At 51.6% G+C, this 16,789-nt stretch overlaps 1 long non-coding RNA gene across 3 annotated transcripts; it reads left to right on the top strand.

Moving 5' to 3' along the window:
- The first annotated feature begins 893 nt into the window (after window positions 1–893).
- Window positions 894–16,415, top strand: LOC123840344 (uncharacterized). 3 transcript variants are annotated; one of them, XR_010405222.1, is made up of 6 exons: window positions 894–1,396; window positions 4,280–5,462; window positions 9,101–9,174; window positions 9,444–9,725; window positions 11,880–11,965; window positions 14,919–16,415. It is a non-coding gene; the product is annotated as an uncharacterized LOC123840344 (long non-coding RNA). The 3 variants fall into 3 exon arrangements; XR_006789957.3 differs by lacking the exons at window positions 894–1,396; window positions 4,280–5,462 and having other exon boundaries at window positions 8,671–9,174; window positions 9,444–11,473; window positions 14,919–16,410; XR_006789958.3 differs by lacking the exons at window positions 894–1,396; window positions 4,280–5,462 and having other exon boundaries at window positions 8,671–9,174; window positions 14,919–16,351.
- The last annotated feature ends 374 nt before the right edge of the window (window positions 16,416–16,789 follow it).

The raw sequence follows: 16,789 nt of genomic DNA, 5'->3' as shown, positions 1-16,789 counted from the left end.
ACAGAGAAGGATTTTGAGGGGCGTGGTTCATAGGCTGGGGTAAAGAAGTGGCAGAAAGAGGTAGGTCCTATACCACATGACCAGGAACAGGCCCTACAGGAAGGGTCCTGGGCCATGGCCTGGCACCAGAAGGGGGGCAGACACCTGGCCCTGCATAACTCTCCCCCGCCCCGCCACCGCAAAGACCATAGGGGCAACCTTCATTTCTGAGCATCCAGTAGGTGCTCACTGCATGACTTTCAATGAACAGATAAATGCTTGTTGCATGAATGAGGATGCCACAATGCCCAGGGCAAGCCTAAAGCAAGGCCCAGGAAGAGGAAGGGAGAAGGGGAGCCATGGGACAGAGGAGGAGACAACAGATGGAGGCAGACAGGTGGCAAAGCACCCCCATAACAAAGAGTAGGCAGCCCTGGAGAAAGGCTGGGGACCCACCCTGGGAGAGGCCAAGTCCAAAATGGAAGCTGAGAGATGGTGGCTTACTGATTCCAGCACCTTCTCTCATGCAGAGAGGCCCTGCCCCCCTTGCCATCTCAGTTCCTCTCCCCTGGGAACCTGTGTCTCTGCAAGGAGTGGGGTGGCTGGGACCCGATGCTGTTGTGTTTGAGGCACAGCCTTCGAGGAGAGGTGGGTGACCCTTTCAGACCTGCCAGAAAAGGGGAAGACACAGGACTGGTCTGGTTTCTTTCCTGGCATGTGTTTAGCGTTAATGGTATTTTCTGTGAGTTATGTGTTCTGAACACGTCGGCCCCTTCCGCAGAGGAGTAGGATAAAAGGAAGTGATACGGGCAGACCTCATTTTATTGAGCTTCACTTTATCGTGCTTTGCAGATACTGTGTTTTTTTACAGACTGAAGTTTCAAGACTACAGTGGAGGAAGTAACTGCAGATGTGGTGGAAATAGCCGGAGAGCTAGAATGAGAAGTGGAGCCTGAACACGGGACTGAATTGCTGCGATCTCGTGATCACACTCAAACAGCTGGGGAGTGGCTTCCTACAGATGAGCGAAGAAAGGGGCTTCTTGACGTGGTGGGATCGACTCCTGGTGACGGTACTGTCAAGACTGTTGAACTGACCACAGAGGATTTAGAATATGACACAAATGTAGCTGATAAAGCAGCCGCAGGGTTTGACAGGATCTACTCCAATTTTGGAAGAAGTAAAGTGCCATCAAACAGCATTGCATGCTATGGAGGAATCGTTCACGAGAGGAAGAGTCAACTGATGTGGTGAACTCCATCGCTGTCTTATTTTAAGAAACTGCCACACAGCCACCCCAACGGTCAGCAGCCGTTGACATCCAGGCGAGACCTTCCACTGGCAAAACGATTAGGACTCACTGGAGGCGCCGATGATGGTTAACATTTTTTAATTAAGGCATATACATTTTTTAAAGGTATGATACTATTGCACATCTAATAGACTACAGGATAGTGTAAACATGACTTCTATATGCTCTGGGAAATGAAAACATTTGACTTGCTTTACTGCAGTGGTCTGGAACCGAACCGATGGGATCTCGGAGGTGTGCCTGTGAAGGGCAGGGAAGGAGAGCGATTCTACTGTCCACCTGCGGCCATTTCTTCACTTCCCTCTTCAAATGAGGAAATAGAATGGCTCGACTAAACTACTTGCTTATTTTACAGGGACCTGGTTTAATCTTTATTCCTCTGCAGCTGCCATCCTCCTCTGGGCTCCCCTTCTCTCGGTAGCACCCAAAGCAGAGTTGACAGTGAAGGCGGCCATCATTCATAGCCATGGCGGCCACATATATCCAACTGACTTCTGCTGGACGCTTCTATCGGGTGTCCTTCTGAGGGCTTCAGACCCACCATTTCCCAAACAGAACTCCCTGTCTTCCCCCCAGACCTGCACTGCTCTGGCCTCGGTAGCTGGAGGAGGCACTGCCTTCCCAGGGGAGGGAGGCAGGAATCATCATCCCCTCGATATTTCTGAACTGGTGAAATGGTTAGGGCCTCTGGCTTTGTGATAAAATCCTGGCTCTGCCTCTTACTAACTGTGTGGCTTTTGGCTGTTTACTCACCTCTCAGTCTCAGTTCCCTCATTTATTAATGAACTAAAAAATAAAGACAACACCTACAAAGCCCTTAGCACTTGGCTGGCACGGAGGGCCCCTGCCTGATAACAGATGTTGTCATTATTACTGCCACTGTCCTCTGCAGACCTTTGCCATCTTGTGTCTGAACTGTGTCTTGGGCTTCCTTGACTCTAGCCTCCTCTCCTGAAGCCTCCCCTCCAAGTGGCCACCGGATGAGCTCACCAGCACACACAGAAGACCATTATCCATCTCCTGCTTAAAGCTCTCCATAGTCTGTTACCACACTGGCTAGTCCCCACGCTCAGGGTCCTGCTGACACTTCCCATAGTATCGCCACCTGTTCTGCTTCAATTTTATGGTCAGAGACACTAAACTCTGAGATTCCTGCTTCACCTGGGTCCCAGCACCTGTTCCAACACACACACGGCGCCGCTGCTCCTCTCTGCTCCTTTGCTCCTAGGACTATCTCGATCCCTGCATTTACCACACTGCAGTTTAGGATCTGCTGGTGTGTCTGTCTATCCTATCAGAGTTTAAGCTTCTTGGGGGAGGGAATTTTGTTTGGGTCCTTTGGATATTCAACGCCCAGTAAGGTGCCTGGCTCTCACTAGGTGCACAATAAATGTTTGCTGCACAAGTAACTGAGTATGGACACCAAGCGAAAGTCTTCACAAAGCAGGTTACTGCTTATCCTTACAACAAACTTGGAATGTAGGTACCAGTACGCCCATTTCATAGATGGGGAAACTAAAGCTCAGAGAGGTTACATTTGCCCAAGGTTAAGGTGGTTACATCTGGATTCGAACCCAGATCTTCTGACTCCTAACCCATATTCCTGCTGCTGCACCACAGAGAGTTGTTAAGTGAAGATAAAGCCCCATCAGGGGGTCGTGGGATGTGCTTATGGAAGATGCTAGGGAATCATTGTTGGCTGCTTCCCAAAGCCTCGAAGTCTGGCTCCAACCCCGCCTCTCCCTAGGCCTTGCGGGACTCAAACTGAAGGGCTCTTTTTCAGCACCCTATCCTTGAAGTCTCTGCAGTAGTAACCGATTCTCTCTCTTCCCCATGCTGCCTCCTTTTGCTTTCCTTCTTTGGCTCCTCTTCCTAACTCCTAAGTGTGGACACTCTCCCTGCTTCCCATTTGCATTTCTGTTGCCAACACCCTCCTTCAGATCTCGGTCCCTGTCCCTGTCCTGTGGCAGAGATGACCACCAGATTATCATGCCCCCCAGAGACGCATGGCCAGCCAGGACTACACATCCAGCGCCCCTGCCTGTGGGTGGGGCCAAGTGGCTGAGGTCTGGCCAATGGAATGTCTGGCTCATAAAAACCACCTATGAGATCCTCCACATTCTCCTGTGCCAGATGGATGTCTATTGAAGGGTGAGCCCCAGACCTTCCCTCAGTCAGGATCTTTGAATTACCGTAGGAGCAGAGCCCTACAGGTTGGCGTTATATGAGCAAGAAACGAACTTCCAGTGTGTGTCTCAGGCTGGCGAGGCTGTTGCAGAAGCTAGCACGTCTCCACTAAGATCCCTAACTGACCTTCATGTTCCCGGGCTCTCCCCACCCCAGGAGCCTCCCCATTCCACTCTACCCTATATCCCATTGCTAACCTAATCTTCCTTCAATCTATCTGGGGCATGTCCCTACCTTGCCCCCAAATCTTCAGCGACTCCCCCTCATTTACAGAAGCAAGGACAAGCTTCTGGAAGAGTCATGGAGACCTCAAGCCACCTGCTCTCTCTCACGTTCTCATATTCATGTGAAATCAGAACGCCCAGAGCTGCCCAAATGTATCCTGCCCACACTTATGTTTTCTCTCTGTCTTTGTCAAAAGCCCTCATTTAGAATTCTTCCTTCTCCAAGATGGACTTTTTGGGTCGTCCAGCCCTACGGACTGAGGAACGCCCACCTCACTCTGCCTGTGTGTCACCCAGGGCCCTCAGTCGCTGCCCTCCATTGCAGGCGCGTGTACTCCTTCCCACCGGACTGTCGGCTCCCTGAGCACAAACGTGGGTCCCCACTGTCACCCCTGGGCCAGCCAGAGTCCCCTCCCCTGCTCCCACAAGCCTCCATCTTTCTTCCTTCAGGGTGAGGCCGGGGGATTGCAGCTCATCCGTCTTCCTCCCTACACACTCACAGGGCTGGCTGTGTGACCTTTTGCATCTGTGGATTCCCCCTCATGCACTCTCTCTCTTTTTTTCTTTTTGAACACAGGGTCTTGGAGCTCGCTCGGAGGCCTGGCCCGGCTGGGAAGAAGTTGTCTGCTCATTTATATTTAGGCCAGCAGAGACATCAATCTAAGTCTCTTTAAAAATAAAGTCCTGTTTCAGCTGGATCCCTGAGCGCGTCCCCACCCACTCCTAACGAGAAGCCGTTCGCCTCCTCCGGGTCCCAGTCTCCATTTCAGACCCTTCATGTGGCCCACACATGTGTGAACGTGTGGTAGATGTCCGTGAACAGTTGCCCTCCCTGGCCATGTTCAAGGGAAGATTTCTCTCCTCTTCTGGGCCTTCCTTTGCTGGGGCTTTTCTCTCCTTGCTGTTCTGGGGACCTTGCAACCTTCTTCAAGCGCTCTTCCCTCCCAAATTAGCCAGAAGCAGTCCCCGTTGATGGAGAAAACACTGCCTCCTCCGGTTTCTCGGTCCTGCCCTTCTCCTTGCCCACAGGGCTGCTGCCTTGGCGGCCAAGGGAAGAAGCAAACAGAAGACAAAGACCAGAGACTGAAGCAGAGAGCGGGGCTTGCAGTTAGCTGGAATGTGGGAGGGGGGCTGCGCGTGAACACTCCTCGTGGGCCGCCTGTGCGTGTGTGTGAGCGTGCACACGTGTGTGGAGCATACCGAGGCGGCGCACAGGAACACTGGGGCCGAGCCTTCCTTCTCCTTGACTTGGCTGCTGCAGCCCTGGTTCTTTTCCATCCCCACTGATGAAACACTTCTTTATGTCTTATTCACATCCTGTCTTGACTACCACAATTGTCTCCTTGCCGGGCCCACATGTCTCTCATCACCAATGGGATCCAAATGTTGCTGACAAACTAATCTTGCTGACTTTGTGCTGCAGTCACATTCCTCCACTCTTCCAACGTTTGCTCTGTCGTTTCTCCCGTTACCGGGCGAATCGCACACACAGACCTCCACCTCTCTGTGCATCCTCGTTTCCCCCTCAGTCCCCATGCCATTCCTCTCTCTGCCTCTCCTACAGGCTCCTTTCCCTCCTCTTGCTATTCCTGAGCTCCCGGCTCTTTCGGGCCTGGGCTGGCATCTTGGCACAAGCTTCTTGCACTGTGTGTTCAGTCGGCAAATGTTTATGGAGAGTGACAGGCGCTCTTCTAGGCGCTGGAGTGAAGCAAGGAACAAAACTGAGGGCAGCAGTCAGCAAAGAAAAACAGTCAAGGACTGTAAGTACTATGAGGGAAACATAAGCAGAGAGGGTCAGAGAGTAGCTCTGACACAGGGTGGTTGGGGAGGCCTCCCCCAGGAGGCCTAGAATGTGCTCCCCACCTTTCTTCCATGTGGGGTTCAGGACTGGCCTCTCTAACATTCTCCTGCTTTGCCAGAGGCCTCCCTTCCCATCCTTCTCGTTGTTTGGATCATGTTGACCTTGACCTTGAGAGCCAGGGAGGCACTGGGCATAACTCTGCTGCAGCAGGAGACCTGCTGCATTATTGACTCATGGAAGACTCACCGGGCAGGAGGAACCAAGCATGCACACCCGAATCACCAAGCACAGGCCCAGGCCTCTTGCTCTGTCCAGAACACAAACGGTCATCTAAATATGGTGTCTGAATGATTTAGTGGGAGCTCTGCCCGGCTGTCCCATCAATGTCCAAATTGTGTCTCCCCTTTCCTGGAATCAGCGAGCACCCATTGGCATTGGTGATCTGGCTCTGTCTACTCCAGCCAGGCCTCCCCCTCTTCAAAGCACAGCAGAGCCTACCGCATGGCTGCTTGATGCCCAGTGGCACCATCTTCAGCTTTGAACAGCTTACAGGAAAAGCGTCAATGAACAATTTTATTAGCAAGTGAAATGACTAACATTAAATTTGCATCAATCACAATTACTACCAGTTGTTTTTTTTAAAGATTTTTTATTGTTTATTTGACAGAGAGAGAGACAGCGAGAGCAGGAACACAAGCAGGGGGAGTGGGAGAGGGAGAAGCAGGCTTCTTGCAGAGCAGGGAGCCCGATGTGGGGCTCGATCCCAGGACCCTGGGATCGTGACCTGAGCCGAAGGCAGACTCTTAATGACTGAGCCACCCAGGCGTCCTGCAATTACCACCAATTTTTAACAAAATTGTCATCTCTGCGTGTTTTCCTTCCTGGGAGGGGGAAGCCTCAGAGGGGTAGGAAGATGAGGTCTGGCTTTCTGTTTAGATTGGGAACAAAGTTATAGATTGCTCATCTTTTCACAGAGGCTCTCGGGCAGCCAGCTCACTAGTGATCGTCATGCCGCCCGTAACAATTGTCCTTGGCCCAGGTGTCTTAGCACAGTCTAGCTAGATCCCCAGCAGTACATCAGCCGCCCATCTCAGCAGGCTACACGCAACTGGGGTGTGGCCAGTCTGAATCGATGCATGTTACAAGTATAATACACCCACCAGATTTTGAAGACTAAGTACAAAAAAGCAAACATGAAATACCTCACAGATCATTTTTATATTGATTACATGTTGAAATGATATTTTGGGGCTCAATTAAATATATCATTATATTAGATATATATTATAAGTAATAATACTTATAAATGTATTTTTAACATTAATTTCACCTGTTTATTTTTACTTTTTTTTTAAAGGATTTTATTTTTAAGTCATTTCTACACCCAAACTTCCAACCCCAAGATCAAGAGTCGTTTGCTTCGCTGACGGAGCCAGCTAGGTGCCCCCATTTTTAACCTTTTCAATGTGGCTATTACAAATCTAAAATTGCGTATCGGCTTGTCTTTGTGGCCTGCATTACCTTTGTATCAAAAAGTGCACGTCTTGGATCAGATCTTTGCCTTCTAGAACACTGTTTATGGCAGTTATACTTTGGTCAACAGCAATTGTACACAGAACTCCGCTATCTAAAGCACCTAACAGTGGGGCTGCTCAGGTGAGAGAGGGGGATATTTGTAGGGAGAGGAGGCTGGGAGCGGGGGAGGAGCCCTATCCATTCTCTGAACCTGGCCTGGCTCATTTATTATTGGATTGGGTCCTCTGTTCATTTGAAATGGGGAGAGGGGAACAACTCGAAGGAGGCCCCCATTCAATCACCCTAAGTGGAATCTGATCGTTATCTTGGGATAAACATTCCAAATGGAAGGTGAGTGCTGGGAGATTAGGAAGATAAGGAAACCATATGGCCCTGTCAGGAGGTTCCCAGGGCCTTATTCTTGAAAGGATTAATGAATCCAAAGAGGGGGGCCGTCATCTTGGTGTTGTTTTTTGAGGAAGAAGAAGTCCCAAAGCTGCAAATAGGGCTGTGGACCATCTGGAGGAGGAGGAGGAGGACTGGAACTCAGGACCCTTTCTTGCCTTTCCTGGCTTCTCTGCCCCTCTGCACTCTGTGTGCCCCCTTCACAGCAAAGCCTTTCTAAACTGCATTTAGCACTCAGGCCCTCAGAGGCTGGTGTTTCCGGGATCTGGATCCCTCACCCCCTTGTCGAGCAAAATTTCTGGAGATTCTACCTCTGTCCCCCTAGCCCCCCTGCCGCCCATGTTGGCCCTTGGTGGACGTTAAGGTGGGTGCACAGGGGAGAGGGGCTCTCTGCGCAGGGCTGGGGGTGGCCGGGACTCAGGGCCACATGGTGGGGCAGAGAATCGCCAGCTGTGGGGGAGGGCAGGTAACATGAGCCCTGGCCAGAGGGATCTGGGGCTGAGGCGAGGGGGAGGGGGAGGCGACGGGCTTTTGAGCACGTTCTCTCCTCCCCTATGTCATGAGGCACTTCATCCTTCATTCCTCTGGCACTGTCTGTCTTGCACAGCTGTTCTCAGACCCACAACTGGAGGCTGTCAAAGGTATTCGGTTTAGGCGCAAAAGTGGGTGCTCATGGCAGAGAGCGTGGCTTCAGGACGGTATGATAGGGGTCACTAGTGAATAAGAATAATGTAAGACATAACCAGTATTTCCTGAGGGCTCATTTTGTGCCAGTGTCTACCTCGATTACTTGGTTAAATTCACAACGGTTTGACAAGGTAGCTGTCATTTTACCGAGAAGGAAACTGAGGCTCAGAGAGGCTGAGTCACTTGCCCAAGGTTGCACAGCTATTAAGAGCTGGAGCTCGGAGTCAAACCCAAGACGCTGAACCTTAGGGCCCAAGTTCTTGACGTGGACAGTGGCCCAGCACTCAGTTATTCCCATTAGACCCTGACAGTGAGGAGGATTTAGGAGAGACTCTCCTGCTTGGGCTTTGGACAGCCCCAAGGTAACGAGCAAGGCCAGTGGTGTCTGGTGCCAACCCAGTGAGTCTGGGCGGTCACACCTTGCCTGGGGGGGCGGGGGAAACCCAAACCCACTGTTGAGCAAATAGCCCCGGCCAGGAAGAGGTCACCCTGTCACTTCCTTAGGGAGAGGTGGGAACAACGGGGACGGCAGGGGTCCCACAGAGCTCCAGCCATAGGCTTCCCGGCTTCAGGCTGGCCCTGGCCGATGGCTGGTTTGGGGGCTTTTCTGTGCTCTGAGCACATCTAAACATTTGGAGCAAAACAAGAAAGTGAACAATAGACGTTTGTGGGTTAGAGGACAGGGCCGACTTCCCCCTGGGACTCAGCACTGTTCATAAAGCGCCCCAGCTGCACTCTCACGCTGGGGATGTCACTGGGGCCTCCTTGAATCACAGCCTTGTCCTCGCTGGGGGCCGGCGACTGGCTCCTTTTATATCTCGTTGGGGGATGCAAATGCCGGTGGGGCAGCCGGCTGCTCAGGGGGAAGGCATGTTTTCCTGCCTGAATTTTGGGAAATCACACAGAAAAGACGCATCCGAGCCTGACATTGTAGCTCTGCCAAGTCCTCCCCTGACAGACGTGTTCTGATCAGAGCTGTTTGTCCCACAGGAAAAGAATCAGCTTTCTATCAAGTGGACTCTGGGCACCGCCCCAGAGAGCTCAAGCTCCCAAGGACCTGGAGAGTAAGTGGAATGGACTAGTGCTGAGAGCAGTTTGGCCAGCCAGCGATGGTGGCGGTACCCTCAGAAAGGGGCCCGTGGGGTGTCGTGCTGGGTGGGGTGGGGGGCGGGCCAGTGGTGGGCTTCTCCGAGCTGAGCCCCCTCGGGCTGTTCAGACCATGGCTTCCCATTGTCACAGCCAAGGGCAGCAGGGCAGGGAGGGTGTTAGGTGCAGAAAAAGTCAGTGGGTGGAAGGGTACAAACTGGAGCTTGGACCCCCTTCTCGTTCACAGCTGACCCAGTCATGCCAGCTGAGGCCCAGTCAGGCTAAATCCCCCGATCCAGCGCTCCTGCGTCTACCCCTAGGACCCCCAGACAACTGAGAGGGGCTAACATGGAGTGTCCCCGCCTGGATGGCATCTCTGGAAAAGGCTGGAGTGTTTCTAAAGAGGCTGTTCAGACATCACATCACAGTCCCAGACGGCCGAGAGGTTCTTGCACTCACTTGGCTGCCCTCCCTGGGAAATGCTTTGGATCAGACAGCACTTCTGGGTTGTTTTTGCCTGAGGAAAGTGGTAAGAATTCAGCAAGAATCCCATGGTTGAAGGAAAAGTCAGTGGATTTACTTAGCAAAAGTATTTGCAGAGAACCGTCCAGGAGGTGAGCAGGGTGGCGCTGCAGGCCCGGGACTAAAGACACTGGTGTGGGCAAGAAGCCTCCAGATGAGAGCACCTTGGGAGCAGACCAAGAAGAATCTAGAGACAAATGGCTTGGCTTCTAGAGAATAAAGAAAGGGGCTTTTTTAGTGCCTAAGAAGTTCAAAATGGCCTTGCTAGGTCACGCCCGCAAGCTCTGATAGACAGTCTCGTGCTACAGAGTTCTTCTGGAGGGTCTCCCGCGCCCCGTGTCCCTTGGTCATTTAGCAGACGCTTCCTGAGGGCCGCCAAGCTCCTTCAGGCAAGCCAGTTGTGGTTCCACGGTGTGGAGGGTGGGCAGAGAGTGTTCGGTGGCAGGGCAGAAGCGTGAGCCTGGGTTCACAGACGCCAGAGCCGAGTCCTCAGGAAGGAGCCAGGAGTTGGCCGGGCAGTCGGAGAGGAAGGACAGCTAATCCAGGCAGAGCCCAGAGGGAAAGCATGCCCCCTCCCCACCCCTAGAGACAGCTGGGACAATGGCTTATGAGGGGAGCGGGTGCCCAAAGCAGAGTAAGGCCAGCCCTGCATTCTTTGCTTCGACTCTCACGGTTTTCTGTCAGCCAGGCGCGGGCGGGCTGTGAAAACTTCCTGGCACAAGGGCCTCTGTTGAGTTAAGTTCCATCCCTTTTGGCACACTGATTAAAGGCCTCATCCCTGGCTTTGGTGCGGGGTGACCCCCACAAAGACTGTGCCTATAGGACACACTCTCCTTTCATACCTAAAGCTTTCCTGAAAATTTGCCGGTCTGACATGCAAGAGGCAAAGCGAGCATTTGAAAGCTATAAGGGAGGGTTCCGTTCCCAGGGGGCCGAACAATATTATCACTGTATTTTCTTGATTTCCAGTCTCGCAGCATCACCCTCACCCTTGCTCTGAAACACTGTCATTAAATCAATGCAGCTTTAGAACTGGGGGAACATGGGAAATTCCCAATCACACCTCACCTTTCGATCCAATCTTTGACCATGTTAGGTACGGAATGTCCTATATGCTCTCTAATTTATTATTCTCCTTCACAATTGAACACACAGGCGACTGGCTGAAATCCAGGGAACATTTGATGGAGGCCACGTATTCTTGTGGCGCGCCTAATGATTTCCATCTCTGTCTCAATTATATCAAGTTTAGGAGACCTGCCTTTCTTATCACCAGCATCAGCGCTTCATTTTTCCATTTTCCACTTGTTCTTATAAAATAACAAGGTCAAAATGCAGTAACATATTCAAATACTCGCACAAACACTGCTGAACCGTCAAAAGGTGATGCTGCTGAAACCAAACCCTTGGCCTCCAGGCAGCATTCCCACGTGATGGCTTGAAATGTGAGTTCATCTGCCAACGTGGGAGAGCTTCAAATCAGTGGTTGGCTGGTGCAAGGGGTTGGGGTGCTGTATATAGGTCAGTGTAGAATGTATGAAAAAGAAGGGTGGGCCAGAGTGAAAGGTACAAGCGGACGGTCGTCTACAGTGATCCCATCCTCTGGCGCTCAGTGGGTATAAATCCTGCTACCTCCTGCCCAGACGTACAGGCACCGCCACCCAATGGGACTGTTGCTGATGGCTCTTCTCCAAGCAGATTGTATTGTATCACAGACATGCTCCGGTACACCTTCCAACATCTCTGAGTCTGCAGGTGTGTGTGTGTGAGGGAAGGGGGGTTGTACGGACCACCATCCCATTTTCCTATTCTGCACACTCATCGCAGAGAGAAGTCAGTTCTAGGTAACACTTTCCCAAACAACTCAGCTGCAGGCTGATCTGCAGGCAGCGGGGGCTGGGGGCTGTTATCATCTCCAGAGATAGGGGGCTTACTGGCCAACAGAGTGGTGAAAGGACACTTAGTGTTAGCTTGAAGAAATTCCTAAGAAGACAGAAGGGTGCCTGGAAACAGGCAGCCAGGATTTCTCTGCCACTTAGCAACCCTGGCAGCTGAACGTGACTTAGGTCTCTAAGCTTGTAGCGAGTGTGGAGTGTGGTCCCAGCACACACTCAGCAGTTCTGAGGGATATACTGAGAAGAGACTCTTCATCTCTCCACAGAGCTGTGTGAATACCAAGAACCTTTCCTCAAAGCGCCTGGCTCTTGAATCAGAATCCTTTATGTGGGAAGGATTTGTGAGGAAGTGGTAAGTGAAAACCTGGTCTTCATTCCTTGCCAACTAGCACATTAGAAGTTAAAGAATCCAGTCGTGGACATAGGAGACCTGGCCTCCAGGCCCCCCTCAACCCTGTCTTTCTGAGTGGTTCTGGGCAGTTTCCCTCATTTGCAAAATAAGAAGGTTGGTCTGTATGAGCTCTCAGCTCGAATACTCACTGTACTGGTGAGTTGAGACAACAAGTGAAATGTGAATCAAAGTGTGATTTTAAAAAATACATCTGGGAGGGCGCCTGGGTGGCTCAGTCGTTAAGCGTCTGCCTTCGGCTCAGGTCATGATCCCAGGGTCCTGGGATCGAGCCCCAAGTCCCGCATCGGGCTCCCTGCTCAGCGGGAAGCCTGCTTCTCCCTCTCCCACTCCCCCTGCTTGTGTTCCAACTCTCTCGCTGTGTGTCTCTCTGTCAAATAAATAAAATCTTTAAAAAAAAAAACAAAACATCTCGGGAAATATTTATGGTCTTCGCAACTAGAAATGTGACCAAGGCAATGTAAATCAACCCTCAGATTTGTAACAAACCACGAGGGAGGATTCGGGGGCTCCCAATCAGGCCTAGAACACAACAAAATTACAAAGTCCTTTGCTTCTGAATCAAATCCTCCCAAGCCAGTTCCTCCTCCTTCACCTGCCCTGGTGGAAGGTTCACAATTTCCCTTCAAGATTCTGAGGGGTACGGAGGCTTTGGTTACAAGCGAAAAGAAGAAAACCTCCTTTTGATTAAACTGAGGACCAAACACTTCCCAGAGTTGCTAAGGCCCACATTTTGTGTTTTGCTTGAAGTTTGCGAGACCTAGTCTGAAAGGCAGTGTCCCCCTACCCTTAAAGAAAATGGGACGGAGAGGTGGGGTTTGTGATTTTTCTGTTGCAAACCTTCCCAGTGCAAGGCCTCCTCCTCCTCCTCCGCAGTGCTGGTAAACAAACACCTGAGCTGGGAAGGAAAACTACCTGGGAGTCTGCAGGGAATGCCAGCAGGACAAGGGGAGGGAGGGCGCAGGGGCAGAGCCAGCTCTCCAGCGAGCTGAAAGCCTACTTTTGTTTGAACCTCATCCCAGTCTTCACCTACCTACCCTTGAGAGGGAGGGGCCAAACCAGGGAAGGTGTGATTTCCCCGAGGGCCCATTCCTAAAACCTGGCAGCAAGAGGGCTAGAAAGCTGTGGATGCTGAAAGCCCGGGGTGATGTCCTTTCTGCAGCGCCCCTTAGGGCCCCAAACTTGCGGGAAGGAAGGATTCCACAGCTCACACACACCTCCCCCCGTTCGGGTAGGTTTGCGCCCGCCCGAGTGCCCCACTTTTCAAAGTGACTGAGTGATAGGCACTTTCTAAACGCACAGCGCCGGACTGAAACCAAGCGTCTGACTTCGCGGGTTCGCACCCCCCTGGCTGCCCGGGGACGGGTGCTCGGCTGAACTTCAGCACCTCCTTCCCGGCGCGCTTTGGAAATGCTTCTGTTCACCCTCAGGGTCCCCATTTTCTGATTCTTACTGTTGGGGACCCCCAAAGCCTCTGCACCCACCCCCAAGACGCAGCCCGGGCGACCGAAATGGCTGAGTCAACTTGGCGAAACAAGAGCGTCCCCAGCGGGCCCGCCGCCCCCAGCCCCCTTCGCCCCTCGCTCGGCCCCACAATGCGCCCTTGTGCCGCGCCTGCAGCCAGGCCCGGGGATTTGGCGCAGGGACTGGGGGGCGGGGGGGGGGGGGAACAGTCGTCAGATATTTAAAACAGAGCTGAGGGAACAAAGCAGGCCTTTGTGCACAGAGACAGCCGGGCGCGGGGAGCGGGCAGCGCGAGGGGTGCTCGGCGCATGCGCGAGGCGGGCCGGCCGCGCTCGGGTTACCCAGAGTTTTCCACCAGGGTCCGCCCGGGCCTGTGTTAACCCCTTGCGGGCCGCTCCCCGGGGCGCAGGCTGACGGAGACGCTGCCTTTCATCTGCTGCCCGTTACACGTTTAATTGAAAAAAGAAATAGTCATTTCCCATGTTTCTATAGGAAGCACAGATCATTAAAATAAAATGATATACCAGTTGGGAACCCAGCTTTTAAATGAGCGGGATTTAATGGGACACTTGGGCAGTGTAAAAATCGAGGCATTTCGAAAAGACGCCTTCTTCGGACGCCAGTGAAACTTTTTTAAAGGACTAGCTTCTTCTGTCTTGTGTATGCTGGGTGATTGGCTGCTTCGTTTTCCTGTTTACAGTCACTTGGGATTTGGAAGATATGTTGGTTATTGTCAAGGTTCTGACTTTTGTTTGGGGTGGTGGGCTGGACGGTGTTTATTTTTAAAAATAACTAAATAGAGGTAGAGTGTGCATGGTACAAGGATGAGATTGGGTCATGAACTAAGGAATATAATTAATCTCATCTATGCACTAGAGTTTCTTACAGAAAGACAGAGGGAAGGAGGGAGGGGGAAGGAAGGAAGGAAGGAAGGGAGGGAGGGAGGGAGGGAGGGGAAGGAAGGAAAGAGTTATTAAGCACATTTTGTTGTGTTGGGGGAGGAGATTGAAGAGGTCTCTCCAGTAGTATAGACTAGGAGTGACTTGGGGATGGGATGTGCAAAGTACTCCATCCTGCTTTATACTAGCAATGATCACCTTCCCCTGGTATGTAATGAGGAGTGGCAGGCAGAGGCTGGGGAAGTTAACTGCAGATTTAGAAGTGAGTTATTATGCTTGAATTATCCAGATGAATGGGAAGGGCAGTCTCAAACCTCCAGGTGATTCTACAGCCTTCCAAACAAATCTCCTGGGCCCAAGGTTAGAGGGACAGCCCCCAACAAAGCAAGTCAGGGGGAAGGGAAGGACATCTCATGATTGGTAGCCCCCAGTCTTTCCCTCCTGATGTGTGCTAGGACTCTGCATCAGCTTGCTCTGCTCTGCCTGTGTCCATACATCTGAGGAATTTATGGCTCTTTCTCTTTCCTTCATAGCTTCATGACCAGGTGGTCACAAGAAAGCGGAGATTTCCATGTGAGGTCATCTTGGCAAGAAGCTCCCTCACCATCCTTGACTTCCGGGTCTCCAGGGCAACCACTGCTGGGGTGTCATAGGCACCAGAGCGTGTCCCTTGAAGTCCACGCTGGGCAGATAAGCAATTTTTTGGCAACTGTCATGTAACAAATTCATTCTCAAATGAGGATGATGTATATGGTTTTTTTCCCACTCTCTTCCACATTCTGGCCCAGAATTCTGGGCATAGGACATAGTCTAAGAATGTACCTTGGGATGCGAGTTAAGAGAATAATGTGAGGAAGGACTTGGAGAAAGAAGTACTTCTAATCTGAAACTAATGATGTACTATATGTTGGCTAATTGAATTTAAATTTTTAAAAAAGTACAAAAAAAAGTACCTTCTTCTGGACAGAGGGACAAAGTAGTTTTCCTTTTGGCTTCCCCAGTCCATAGCTTATTTCCTCTCCCTCTCCACGCTCAATAAAGGAAGTTGTGGTAGACAGTCTCCAAATTGGTAGCCCCCAGTCTTTCCCTCCTGATGTTTATGTGCTGCTTCTCACCTCTCCAAACTGGAATAGCCATAGTGACTGGCTTGACCAACAGAGTACAGTAGGTTACATTCTGGAACTTCCAAGGTTTGGTTATCAGAAGCTTTGTGATATCTGTCTGGGTCTTTTAGAAGCTTTAGTCCTGGGACACTTGCTCTAAAAACCAGCTACCATCCAGTAAGAAGTCCAAGCCACACAAAGAGGCTGGAAATAGGTGCTCTCGTCAAGAACCCCAGCTGAGCTCTCCACCAAGATTCACATCCCTGCCACCTTGTGAATGAATGGCATCCACTTGGCTGTGCAGCTCAGTAGAACTTTGCGGGCACTCCAGCCCTAGCGACCGGGTGACTGTAACTGCAAGAGATCCTGAGTGAGAACCAGCTAGCTGAGCCCGGTCAGCACAGGTATAAGAGAGAATAGTGAGTTGTTTTAAGGTACTACGTTTTAGGGCGTTCTGTTATGTAGCAATAAGTAATTGAACAGGAATGCAATGCTGGGTGGGGAGTGAAAGGAGAGGAGAGGAACTTCTGACAACGTAGTCACTTTGAGGGGCTCTATTTCTCTTTCTCTCCCCCTCGGTACCCCCAACACCAGCTGTTCTTTCTGAGCTGTGCCCGGCCCACAGCCCACAAACCTTATGCTGCTGCTGATTGTTGCGTGGGTACTCAGCTCCTCCGTGGGATGGGGGACACCCTGAGGGTAGGGCCCTGTCTTATTTGATTCTTATCCTCCCTGGTACTGACAGATTCATCAGGCTGCTCTAGTGGATACACATGGAGAATAACTGCTGGAACAGGATTTCAAGGTGCTTAAGTGACTTGGCTTCTGATCTTTGACATTTAATACCTGATATCTTATGTCCCTGCTGCCTGGGCCCACCTAGGGGCTAGCCACACCGTGGGGCAGTCTGAACCCCACCAACACTCGGGCCACTCAAGAGAAGGAGATCAGGGCCAAGGGGGCAGTTACAAATCTCCTGATTGGATTTGTCCCTCTGGAGGCTTTAGAACCAGAGAGAGGACACGTGTGACGGCTCTGGGAACCAGAGGGGGTTTGTAACTGTGCGGGTGGAAGGAGACCCCACGAGAGTGCAAGCCCCCAGGACTCATTAGTGGCGCTCCCAGGAACAGCTGAGAGCCCATCGTGTGAAGGACACTTCCACATGTTCAAGGCCTCCCCCAGCTGTCCATCACTGGACGTGTGTGTTTAAGCCATGCCAGCCAAGGTCAGTGGCGGAGATGCGGGTCAGCTTGTGTAGAACCTGGTGTCTGCTCAGGGGCCCTGCTAAACCCAGGGCACAC

Source organism: Mirounga angustirostris, unplaced genomic scaffold, assembly GCF_029215605.1.
Source record: "Mirounga angustirostris isolate CCGP_5_RB_7025 unplaced genomic scaffold, mMirAng1.0.hap1 SCAF_9, whole genome shotgun sequence".
Classification (NCBI taxonomy): Eukaryota; Metazoa; Chordata; class Mammalia; order Carnivora; family Phocidae; genus Mirounga; species Mirounga angustirostris.
This window is presented reverse-complemented; position numbering and strand designations above follow the sequence as displayed.